Consider the following 12,838-nt stretch of genomic DNA (forward strand, 5'->3'; position numbering starts at 1 on the left):
TCTCTCTCTCTCTTTCTCTCTCTCTCTCTTTCTCTCTCTCTCTCTCTCTCTTTCTCTCTCTCTCTCTCTCTCTCTCTCACACACACACACACACACACACACACACTCTCTCTCTCTCACACACACACACACACACACACACACCAACGTGTTATGTAAGGGATAATGTAGAATCAGCCAGTCATAACCAGAAAAAATAAACCCAACAGGGTGATCAGGTCACCTATGCCAAGCAGAGTCACTTGTTACGCAGCTACTCATCATATAAATTAATAATATTGAAATTTAATTTACTTATCATGTGAGAAGAAAAAGAACGAGGCATGATGCAAGAGACATGAAACCATAGAACTCATTTGCCTGGGTCAACAGACAATTATATGTTTTAGTGTTTATTAAAAACATTTGTCCACAGAATGCCACAGCTGACCAATAAGAATCCAGTAATCCAGAGAGCCTTATAATAGGTAATGTTTCATCTTTTAGAAATGTTACAGACTAAAGCCTCTGTAGAGCTCAGCATGTTAGTGATGAGGACTTGTAAATCATCATAAAGCACCCGATTTATGTGATTTGATGTGTGTGTGGAGGGGTGGGGGTAAAAGAGGCTGGGGACACACATATACACACAACACAGAAAACATCCACACATGCATTCCCAGTGGGGATAAAATGTGCTTCAAAATACTGATCTGCTGTTCCAGTGTGGGAATGCATGGGGAAAACATAGGACATTGTGAATTCCTTTCAGCAAATGACTCACACCAAAGTAAAATCTCATCATTTACACAACATCATGTGATTCTAAATTCATTTTCCATTGCAAAATAAAATACATAAATAAATCAAATTTGCTCAGAAATTGCAAATAGATTACATAATGGCAAATGGCACATTGAATTGAACATTACATTTTGATGTCGAAAACTGAAGATATACAAAACATTTCAAAGGCTTTATCAATGCCTTGAAGCACAGTGAAGTCTATTATTAAGAAGTGGAAGGTACAGCTCAGCATCCAAATAACAGCACTCCTCCTGTAAAGCATGGAGCTGGTAATGTCCTGTTATGGGCTGTTTCTCTGCTCAGGGACTGGAGCGCGTGTTAGGATAGAAGGAAACATGGATGGGGCAAAATACAATTCCGAGAACAGAATTCTTGAGAAAAATCTGCTGACCTCTGTAAGAAAGCTGCCGATGGGAATATGCTTTACCTTCCAACATGACAATGACCCAAAGCACAGAGCAGAACTGAACACACAATGCTTGAAGGAGAAAAAGGTGAACATGGCCTCTTTGGAAAAAAATCTCACCATCAGATTGAACTGAGCTGTTCTACAATGAAGAGTGAGCAAATATTGCAAAGTCTAGATGTGCAGTCTGTTGAGACACGTACCATCAGACTAAAGGCTGTAATTAAATAAGGGGCCGATCCTTTTTCCAACTCAGTGATTCTGTTTTTACATTTCTTTTTATTTTGTTTTTTTTTTCATTTTGTTATTTCTTTCACTTGGATGTTATAAGTTGCATTGAGTTAATACAGCTGGATGAAACAAAAACTTTGTCCGTCTTCATTTCAGGCTGCAAAGCAACAAAATTTGATTATTTTAAAGGGGGAGTGATTCTTTTCTATACTCGTGTGTCCTTTGTAAAGCTTGAAAGTCCCAGACCCCAGTCATTTTAACTGCATAATATTATTCAAAATGCCTTCTTTTGTGTTGCATGAAGGAACATCATACTGGTTTGAATAACACTCTTAACAGCAGCCAAATGAATTATCATGTGTTTACACTGGCCTGGTAATGAACTCAGGAGGCAGGCAGTAGTTTATAGCAGCTCTGAGTTCACAAATCAGGGTTTGTTGAAGAAACTGTTGTTGTTGAAGAAATTATTATGCATGTTGTACTTGTACACTAATTTTGGTTGGACTGGATAGTAGCAGCAGTGTTTTTTACAATTAAATGTATATATAAATAAATATAGCCTATTTATGTTTTATTTTATTTTTTATTCTTTTTTTTATTTATCTAAATGTTTTTCAATGTCATTAACATAAGTTATTTGACTTAGAATGTTCATATAATATATTTCATTGATATATTAAATTTCCTTTTTAAAAAGAAGCAGTAATTCCTATCATCAGACTTTCCGCTGGCAGTCCATTGTTGCTAAGCAACTAAATGGAAACGTACAATAGAAATAGGACAGTTTGAGATTATAACACAGACAGGAAAAGCACACATACCGCAGGTGATGAATGGGACAGTTAAAACCGAAGAAAAACTATTTACTCACTGCGTCATTACCAAGCATACTCTATGTTTCTCTCCATTTAAAACTAAAACTCTTCATATTTCATACAGTATAAGAAGGATGCTTCAGTAAATGATGTCACCACTTCACAAAAATCTCTACATGCAAACAACGGCGTTTATAAAGACCTTGCATCTCCTCTGTAACCCCATGTGTCATCTCTGTTAGTTGTCATGCCAACAAATAATGAAGCAAACCGCTTTGACCACTGCAGTTTTGTTCTGCATTTTATATAATAGCACTCATGAGACTGATAAGTAGCTTTTCAGTGGTGCATATTCCTGAGTGGCATAATGTTACTTAAGATAGATAAATAAATAAATAAATAAATTAGCAGTCCTCATTCTTCAGCGATGAGATGATTTTGTGACAGTCAGTGAATTGGTTTGGCATTATTAAACAGTTGCTGAGAGAGAAACATGACGTGCTGCTGGTTAATGAGGTCTGTAGCATGTGAGGCTGTTCAAGCTCTGCCCTGTTTCCGGAGGGTTCGAATATCCATCCCTCTCACTGAAGACCATTTAAAGGTATCCATGTATTTTGACATAAATACATTTATTTATTTTTTATATATTTTTATAAGTTTCATTTGATGTTTCAGCTCAGGATAGTTGATAAGGAAAGGCTTGGTAGGGACTGGAAACATGAGAAATAGTCCATATTTAGGAAATTGAGCCTTCTGGTAAGGAGGTGGAGCTAAAAGCTCAAATGTGACAAAATCTACCCACTTTTGAAACCTTCCTGGTGTTTATCTGCCTCTGGGCCTATCCTTTGGACATTAAGCTTTGAGGATATGTCAGAAGCAACCCAAAAATGTCCCTTAGAAACTTAAGGCCATGATACACAAAGCAACATCAATGAACTAGGGCTGAAAGCTGACTGTGTTGCTGCTTCACATCATCTGCGTCTGCTTGAACAGACCACAAAGACTACAGCCACTGGCCAACAGCACGTGCGTTTTGTGCCTGCATGAGAGGAAATGACTTTTAATAGCAGCAGGTGGCAGTAGTCTGCAACATATTCTAATCATTTTGAATATTGAGTCACTTTCACTTTTTCCTCAGAATGCTCAGAATCCGCTGCTGCACCGGAAGCCATTGTTCTTAACAAAGAGCTTTCAAAATGACAGAGATGATGACTTTCCAGCTTACAAGAACTTCTCCAGATTACTGAAAATGCTGCACAGTGAGAGTCTGGCTCACATTCAAACAGAGAAGGGCATTTTCAAGAATATCAAGTTACTTTTATAACAAATCTAGCTTATAAGACTGGATAGCTCTGCTAATTTTTCAATTCAATTTAATGGGACAGCAGTATACATCCATATTTCTGCAGCACTATACCAGACAGCACACTATTCAGAACTGAGAATCAATGCAGTTATTTCTGTACAGAGCTGCACTAAAATACATAATACATAAAATGCCTATATGATTGGGTCTTGCAGAAAATAAAATACAAAACACAATCATAGTAGATATGGCACAAATCATAATGTATTTATTTATTTATTATTATTTTTTTTTTTTTAAATGGTCAATTTACACTATACCTTATTTACAGAGCAGCCTGACCTATCAGCCCTTCAAGTGGCAAAAATATATTTAAAAAATACTATCATAATTATTATCATAATTATTATTATTATTATACATGTATTTTTAATATAACTGTATCAAAGTTACTTATATTTGCATGTTTACATGGTATCAAAGTATAATATATTTACATGTTTGGATTACTTACATATTGGGCAGTATATAATCCAGTAGAATTTTATAAAAAATAAAAATAAATAAAAACATAATCAAAGATATAAAGAAGATGCCCTTACTTTTTGGGCAAGATGCTGTCTCAAAGAGAAAACATTTCACCTCAAAATGGGTGTTTTTCTGCATGTTGTGAGTCATGGTATCCATATATTACAGTATGTGAGGCTTTCCATACAAACTTTAATCAAATCTTTTCTGCCATCTGGTGGTCAAAGAGGAGGAGTTACAGTTAATGAGCTTGTTTTTTTTGTATTGAGTAAATAACACTGTAAATAAAAAATAACTGACAAACTGTTGCTATGTTTCAGTCTGATCCAATGAGGACCCACCAGAAAATAGATCAGTAAAGAAAATGCTCCAGTTAATGATGTAACCTCAGTTCCCTGAGATAAGGGAATGAGCTTTGTGTCGCTAACGCTTATGGGGAGACTCCTGTTTACTCTGATACTGAAGCCTGATTTGTTCACATTCGTATAATTTTACAAACCATTTGGAGCTCCATCCTGCTGAAGGGGGTATATAAGTCGGCTCTAAGTATCATTTTATCAGAATCTTTTAACTGAAGTGAAAGTACTGCAGCCTTATACATGGCAATCTGTTCAACGCTCATTCCCTTATCTCAAGGAACGGAGGTTATGTTACTAACCGGAGTGTTCCCTTTCAAATGGTCTCTACCGTTGTGTTACATATTTGCAACATTTAGTGCAAAATGAAAATGTAATTACATAATTTACATTCACCATTTCCTATACTAGTTTTAATATGGAAATTAAACACATATTTTAACGCGTTAACACTTCATCTACAGCGATATCGTTTACTTGATTGCAAATAAATGCACAGACACTATTTAACTGAACAGAGATGACATAACTGAATCCAATGATGAACTGCCTCTAACTATCATTTTTGCATTATTGACACTGTTTTCCTAATGAATGTTGTTCAGTTGCTTTGACGCAATGTATTTTGTTTAAAGCGCTATATAAATAAAAGTGACATTGACATTGACGTTATAAGTTGCCAAATTAAAATGAAATTGCATTACCCAAATTGATTAGATATGTTTAAAATGTCCAAGCAAAAACTGTAGCAAAATTATCATTTAAATGCCATTTATCCAAAATGCATTTAGACATAGGGTAAGGACACATGTAGGGTTGCCACCCTTCTTCTTCTTCTTCTTCTTCTTCTTCTTCTTCTTCTTCTTCTTCTTCTTCTTCTTCTTCTTCTTCTTCTTCTGCTTATCTGGGGCAGGGTGGTGGGGGCAGCAGTCTAAGCAGAGATCTCTCCCAGCTCTTCCGGGGGGGGATAGCGAGGCGTTCCCAGGCCAGCCGAGCGAAATAGTCCCTCCAGCTTGTCCTTGGTCTTCCCCTGAGCCTCCTCCCGGTGGGACGCGCCCGGAACACCTCTCCAGTAAGGCATCCATGAGGTATCCGGAACAGATGCCCGAGCCACCTCAGCTGGCTTCTCTCGATGTGGAGGAGCTGCGGCTCTACTCTGAGCTCCTCCCAAATGGCTGAGCTAAAGGAGCAATCTCTAAGGGAAAATCTATAAGGGAGCGCCCAGCCACCCTACAGAGAAAGCTCATTTCGCCCGCCTGTATCCAGGATCTTTTCCTTTTGGTAATGACCCACAGCTCATGACAATAGTTGAGAGTAGGAACGTAGATCGACCAGTAAATCAAGAGCTTCGCCTTGCAGCTCAGCTCCTTCTTTAGCACGACAGACAGGTACATCGACCGCATCACTGCAGAAGCTGCACCTATCCGCCTGTCAATCTCCCGCTCCATCCTTCCCTCACTCGTGAACAAGACCCCAAGATACTTGAACTCTTCCACTAGAGGCAGGAGTTCTCCAACAACCCAAAGGGGACAAAAAACTCTTTTCCGGCTGAGAACCATGGCTTCGGATTTGGAGGTGCTGATTCTCATCCCAGCCACTTCACACTAGGCTGCAAACCATCCCAGTGCACGCTGAAGGTCCTGGCTTGGCTTGATGAAGCCAATATGACAACATCATCTGCAAAAAGCAGAGACGAAATCACGTGGTCCCCAAACTGGACACCCTCCGGCCCCTGGCTGTGCCTAGAAATCCTGTACATAAAAACAATGAACAGGACCGGTGATAAAGGGCAGCCCTTTCATGATTTGAAACTATACATAAAATTATCTGCAAGAAACAAACAGCAGACGAGCTGAATGAGACACAGATTCACTCTCTGCCAGCATGTAGCGCTCAAAGCATTTCCTTTCCTTGCTTTCCTCTGTAAACAAAGCATAAACTTTGTTATAATCTTTAATATGCATTATAAAGAGGCAAGATGAAAAGAAAAAATACCAACTTTTAAACTCCTAGCCCTAACTGAATCGTGATTTGTTTAGCATCTCAACCGATTTGAATTGTCACATATTTGAATCGATTTTCAACTAGCTCCCGGTTAATCGTTACAGACCTAAAATCTAGTGAAGGTAGATAGTGACTACCATTTGGTGGCTGCACAAATATTACCAATAGAAATCCTGCTGGATCACGCCCAGGAGGAGGACATTTCTCTGGTGGAGTGTGCCCTCACACCTACAGGACACTGCAAGCCTGCTGAGGTGTACGCCAGGGCTATAGCATTGACAATCCAGTGAGAAAGTCTCTGCTTTGTAGCCGACAGCCCTTTAGAGCAGCCTCCAAAGCATACAAAGAGCTGCTCTGAGTGCCTAAACAGGCCAGAGCATTTAGCATACACTCTTAAGTGCTCAAAGCAGGCAGAGTGGATTAGGACCCTGCTCATCCTCTGAATTGGGGAGTGCTAGGAGGGTGATGACTTGTGATCTGAAGTGAGTGGAGAGCACTTTTGGCACATACTGTAGCTGTGTCTCAGTTTGTGGACAACTCTACAGTCATTAGGCCCAAACTCGAGACAGGAATCACTGACTGACAGTGTATGCAGGTCACCCACTCGCTTGACGGATACTAAAAGGCAACAGGAGGGCAGTCTTAAATGAAAAGGGCTGCAAGTTGGCTCAAAGTGGGGACCTTACAGGGCCCTGAGGACTATAGATAAGTCCCAAGTTGGCACAGTATGAGGGCAATCTCTGAGCTCCCTTCAGTAACTTAAGGACTAGTTCACTTCTGCTGACTGACAGGCCAGCCACAAGAGAATTATTTGCCACGAATGCTGCCACATATACTTTGAGCGTGGAAGAGGTGTGCCCCTTGTCCAGCAGCTCTTGTGAAAAGGTTAGCACATATTACAAATCGCACAATGATAGGTTTTAGTTCCATGCTGCACACTAGTCAGAAAAGATTGACCATTTAAGAGTGTAAATATGGCAAGTCAAGTCACCTTTATTTATATAGTGTTTTTAACAATACAGATTGTGTCAAAGCACTTTACAGTATTAAATAGATAAATAGTGTGTCAGTAATGTAAAATGACAATAGTTAACACTCAATTTTCAGTAAAAGGCAGTATCCGTGCAATCAAGTCGACGATATCACTGGATATTAAGTGTCCCCAACTCAGCAAGCCAGAGACAGTGGCAAGGAACCAAAACTCCATCGGTGACAGAATGGAGAAAAAAACTTGGGAGAAACCAGGCTCAGTTGGGGGGCCAGTTCTCCTCTGACCAGACAAAACCAGCAGTTCAATTCTAGGCTGCAGTCACATTGTGCAGAGGACCCAGGCAAGTGGTGTACTGTAATCTGAAGCTGCCAGCAATACAAAATCATTGGAGACAGTATTTATATTAATGAGGGCCACTGATCCTCACATGTAAAACAAACTGGCGGATTAAAATACTGCAGGGAGAGTGAGCACGCAGGATCTGTGCTGGCATGTGATCATTCAAGCTCAGTTGTTCAGCTCTCTGACTCCATTTTTTCCTTCTCTGAGCTAGCTGAGAAGGAAGAAACAGAAGAGCAAATCTGCCTTCATTAAAGTTCTGGAAGCTCAACCTGACAATCTGCTGACAAGAGGACAGTGCAACCAGGATCACAAAAGATTCCTCCAAGAATAAGTGTGAATCCTGCAGGAAGTGTCTTGTTCTGAGCTGCCCATGCTTCCCCCATGTAGTTCAACACATTAGCTTTATTCAGTGGATTGTGAATGAAGCCTTTCCATTCAGGTATAGGGAGGGTATTATGTGGCTTGTACGCCTTCATTTTGCTGGGGCAGGTCTTCATCCTCTTCTTTCGTTCCTCACCTTTCAGACTTTCTGCAGGGGAGACATCATATCTATCACAAACAAAGTGGATGCAGTCACACTTGTCTGGGAGGATTCCAAGGAGCTGCCTCAGGTTCTTTTCTTGCAGTTCATGGAAGGTGCTGCTCCCAAGATGTTGGTAACGTTGAATGGCATCTACTACCATTTCAGCAGGCTTGTCAGATGGCGGTAGTTTGTCCACTCCCGCCCATGAGCTGCCAAGGGCAGTCTTGATTGCAGCCAGGTAGTCTGCCTTGTTTCCTTTATGCATTGCAGAACTTTGGTCAAGGGATGGATCTGGCTCAAACAGGGAGGCTGGGCTACTTGCCCATTCATGGCCAAACACTTCCACTTTCCTGTCTTCCTCTTAGTCTTAAACAAAGTACAGGTTCCGCACAACTGCACTCTACTCCTCATAGACCTTTTTGACTTTGAATGCCTTGGACATTGACTTCTTTGGCTTTGCTGCAAAGTTTGAAACTTTAATTTGGGCCACTTTCTCACTGTCTATTCTTCTTGCTGCAGCCAGTGCCTCCAGTCCTTTTCACAAGCACAGATCAAGTCAGCAGATGTGGGTTTGTGGCCTGTTGAAATGTTGATGTCCGCTCCTGTTCTTCACATTTGAAAGGATTGATCATCTGGTTGTTGATGACATCTGTTATTTTCCTTACACCTACTGCCTCCTTTGCACCTTGGCTGTCCTTGTCCTTGTGGTGTTTGGTGTCATCTACATCCAGGTGTGCCATAGACTTTGTCTGCTCTAACACAGCTGTCAGAACTGTAATAGCTTTCAAGTATTTCTCCATGGCAGCTGGCTGCTGACTGATGCCAGTGAAGAGTTTTGTCTTGGCATCACGGTTGTAGGTTTTCTCAAGTGCCATGTCTGTCCAGACACCTTTGAACTGTCCTTCTGTTTGATGTACAGTGAACTTCCCATCCTTGAATTCATTATAGATGTTTGTAGCCCTTGTAGGCAAGCTTCTCATAGCTTCTAGGTAGTGGGGCAGGCAGGATACATACTTGTAGTGGCCAGCAGCTACAAGGTATGGTAACATCTTTTCCACTTCAGGCAGGTGTTCCTCCCACAGACCTGCACGCTCGGCATGGATGAACTGTCTAAGAAGCATCACCATATCCATGTACATTAGCCATAACTTTGTGGTAGGTTAGGTACGTGCTTCATCAAACTCAGCCTTCAAACATGTCAGCTTTTTAAGTGGATCAGTTACATCAGCACACGCAGAAGTTGCCTTCACTACATCCTCTTCTCACAGGGCATCTAGGAGTACCTGGACATTGTTGCTAAGCACACACATGTACTCCAGGTCCTTCTTTTCATCGACCAACGATCTGGCAAATGCTTCGCAGTGTAGGGCAAACATGGCTGCATACACCATAGTGTGGGTTTGCAGCATTGCATAGTAGTCTTTCCCACTGATGATTTTGTTTGCTGTTCGATTCCAGTGGACTGCGTCAAATGCCCAATGGCTCCAAGGAAATTCTGAGCAATATGGAAGCCACCCATGTGCAAGATAAGTTTGGCAAACTTCTCTTTGTTCTTCTTTTGCATACTCAGAACCACCTCATAGATTGCTTGATCTCCTGTGATGATGGCATACTCTTGACCATGTTTTCTCGACACATCCATGCAGTACTGAACAGACTGTTCAACCACATCTGGGTTTGTTGGTGACTTGAGGAATAAGGGACCATAGCTGATCACAGTTGCAGGGATGGTATCTGGGATGAGAAATGCTTGGAATGAACTCCATGTTGGAGCAGCACAACTTGGTTTCAGGTCCTACAATAGGGCAGCTATGCACTAAATGCCAGAGGATGCTCAGGTGGTCAAGAGATTCTGCAAGACACACAGGAAGCTTAGGCTCTGTTTCAACTCCAACCAGGGTGTGACTGCCATTGCCGTTGTTGTAATATATCTCTGTGCTTCTTTGAAGCTGATGCTGTTCCCAAATCTATTTAAGAGTGACACAGTCAACTTGCTTCTGGTTTCCCTAAGGATGTGCAAAGCTGTCCCAAAGTGTTTCGGTGTTGGGATCTTGGCAACTGCTTGGCAGACATCCTGGGCAAGGTTGAGAACTTGTTCTTGCTGTTTAGGACTGATTTTCACTCGGCCGTCCTCACTTAACTCTGGAGATGCATTTTTTATCGTCCATGCCAGTTGGTTATACAGGTTAGAGCTCACTCTTCAGGATGCCTCCAGGTATGATATCTCTAGCTGCAGTGACAGGTCTTCAGGCATACTTCTAGGCATCTGGTGACTTCCACTGGCTTGAGCTGTTCTGGCTTCTCTTGCTTCCTTCTACAACATTCTTTTCCATATACTAGAACACTTTGTTGGCATTAATGGAAGTGCATTAGCATGGTTTAAATCATACTTATATGACCACCATCAATTCGTAGCAGTGAATGAAGAGGTATCATATCGATCACAAGTGCAGTATAGAGTACCTCAAAGCTCAGTAATAGGACCGTTACTCTTCACGCTTTACATGTTACCCTTGGGAGATATCATCAGGAAACATGGTGTTAGCTTTCACTGTTATGCTGATGATACTCAGCTCTATATATCTTCGCGGTTCGGTGAAACACACCAATTTGAAAAACTAATAGAATGCATAGTCGATCTAAAAAACTGGATGACGAGTAATTTCTTACTGCTAAATTCTGAAAAAAACAGAGGTGTTAATTATAGTGAATTTATAGTAAAGCATCTATAAAGACAGTCTTCATACTTTTAATGTGAAACTAGCCACAGCTAGACAGAATTTCTTCTCAGACCTTATAAACAGTAACTTCAACAACACTCGTACTCTTTTTGCCACTGTTGAGAGACTGACAAACCCCCCAAGTCAGATTCCCAGTGAAATGCTATCAGACTGCAAATGCAATGATTTTGCTTCCTTCTTTTCTGAGAAGATCATCAATATCAGGAAGGTGATTGGCACATCTTCAAGCAATGCAGAGGTCAGACGGATTTGGCCACAATATCAAAAAGATAATATGTCTACTTTTGAAGCAATTGATAGCAAAATTTTGGAATTTTGGAATCACCTAAAATCATCAACCTGCTATCTTGACAGACTTCCCACATCTTTTTTTCAAAACGGTGCTTAATTGCTTAGAAGCTGATATCTTAGAAGTGGTGAACGTCTCACTTTTTTCTGGGACATTTCCAAACTCCCTGAAAACTGCAGTTGTTAAGCCCCTCCTGAAAAAGAGCAATCTTGATAACACCATTTTGAGCAATTATAGACCAATATCTAATCTTCCTTTTATAGGCTAAATTATAGAAAAGGTAGTTTTTAGTCAGCTGAACAAATACTTAAACTCAAATGGATACCTGGACAATTTTCAATCTGGTTTCCGACAGCATCACAGCACAGAGACGGCACTCATTAAGATAATAAATTATATTCGCTTAAATTCTGACTCTGGCAAAATATCAGTGCTGGTAATGCTAGATCTCAGTGATGCGTTTGACACTGTCGATCATAACATACTACTAGAGAGACTGCAAAACTGGGTCAGGCTTTCTGGGATGGTACTCGGAAATGGTTCAGGCCATACTTAGAAGGGAGAGGATATTATGTGAGTCTAGGAGAGCATAAGTCTAAGTGGACGTCGATGACATGCAGAGTCCCACAAGGGTCAATTCTTGCACTGCTCTTGTTTAGCCTGTATATGCTCCCACTAAGTCAAATAATGAGAAAGAACCAAATTGCCTATCACAGCTATGCTGATGATACCCAGATTTACCTAGCCTTATCTCCAAATGACTACAGTCCCATTGACTCCCTCTGTCAATGTATTGGTGAAATTAATAGTTGGATGTGCCAGAACTTTCTTCAGTTAAGCAAGCAAAAAACTGAAGTTATTGCATTTGGAAACAAAGATGAAGTTTTCAAGGTGAATGCATACCTTGACTCTAGGGGTCAAACAACTAAAAATCAAGTCAGGAAACTTGATGTGATTCTGGAGACAGACCTTAGTTTCAGTAGTCATGTCAAAGCAGTAACTAAATCAGCATACTATCATCTAAAAAACATTGCAAGAATTAGATCTTTTGTTTCCAGTCAAGACTTGGAGAAACTTATTCATGCCTTTATCACCAGCAGGGTGGACTATTGTAATGGGCTCCCCACCGGCCTTCCCAAAAAGACAATTAGTTAGGCTGCAGCTCATCCAGAACACTGCTGCCAGGATTCTGACAAGAACCAGATAATCTGAGCATATCAAACCAGTCCTCAGGTCCTTAAACTGGCTTCCAGTTATATTTAGGATTGATTTTAAAGTACTTTTACTCGTCTATAAATCACTCAATGACCTAGGACCGAAATACATTGCAGATATGTTCACTGAATATAAACCTAACAGAGCAATCAGATCATTAGGATCAAAAAACAATACGTTTTTAGTCGACTAAATGTAAAATCGAATAGGTTTGGTTAAATTGTAATGCATTATTTTAGAATTTCTCAAAAATTTCCAAACCCATTATATACTCCCGGAGAAAACATCTATTCATTAACCTGTTA

This window comes from Carassius carassius, chromosome 50 (genome assembly GCF_963082965.1).
Source record: "Carassius carassius chromosome 50, fCarCar2.1, whole genome shotgun sequence".
NCBI classification, from domain to species: Eukaryota; Metazoa; Chordata; class Actinopteri; order Cypriniformes; family Cyprinidae; genus Carassius; species Carassius carassius.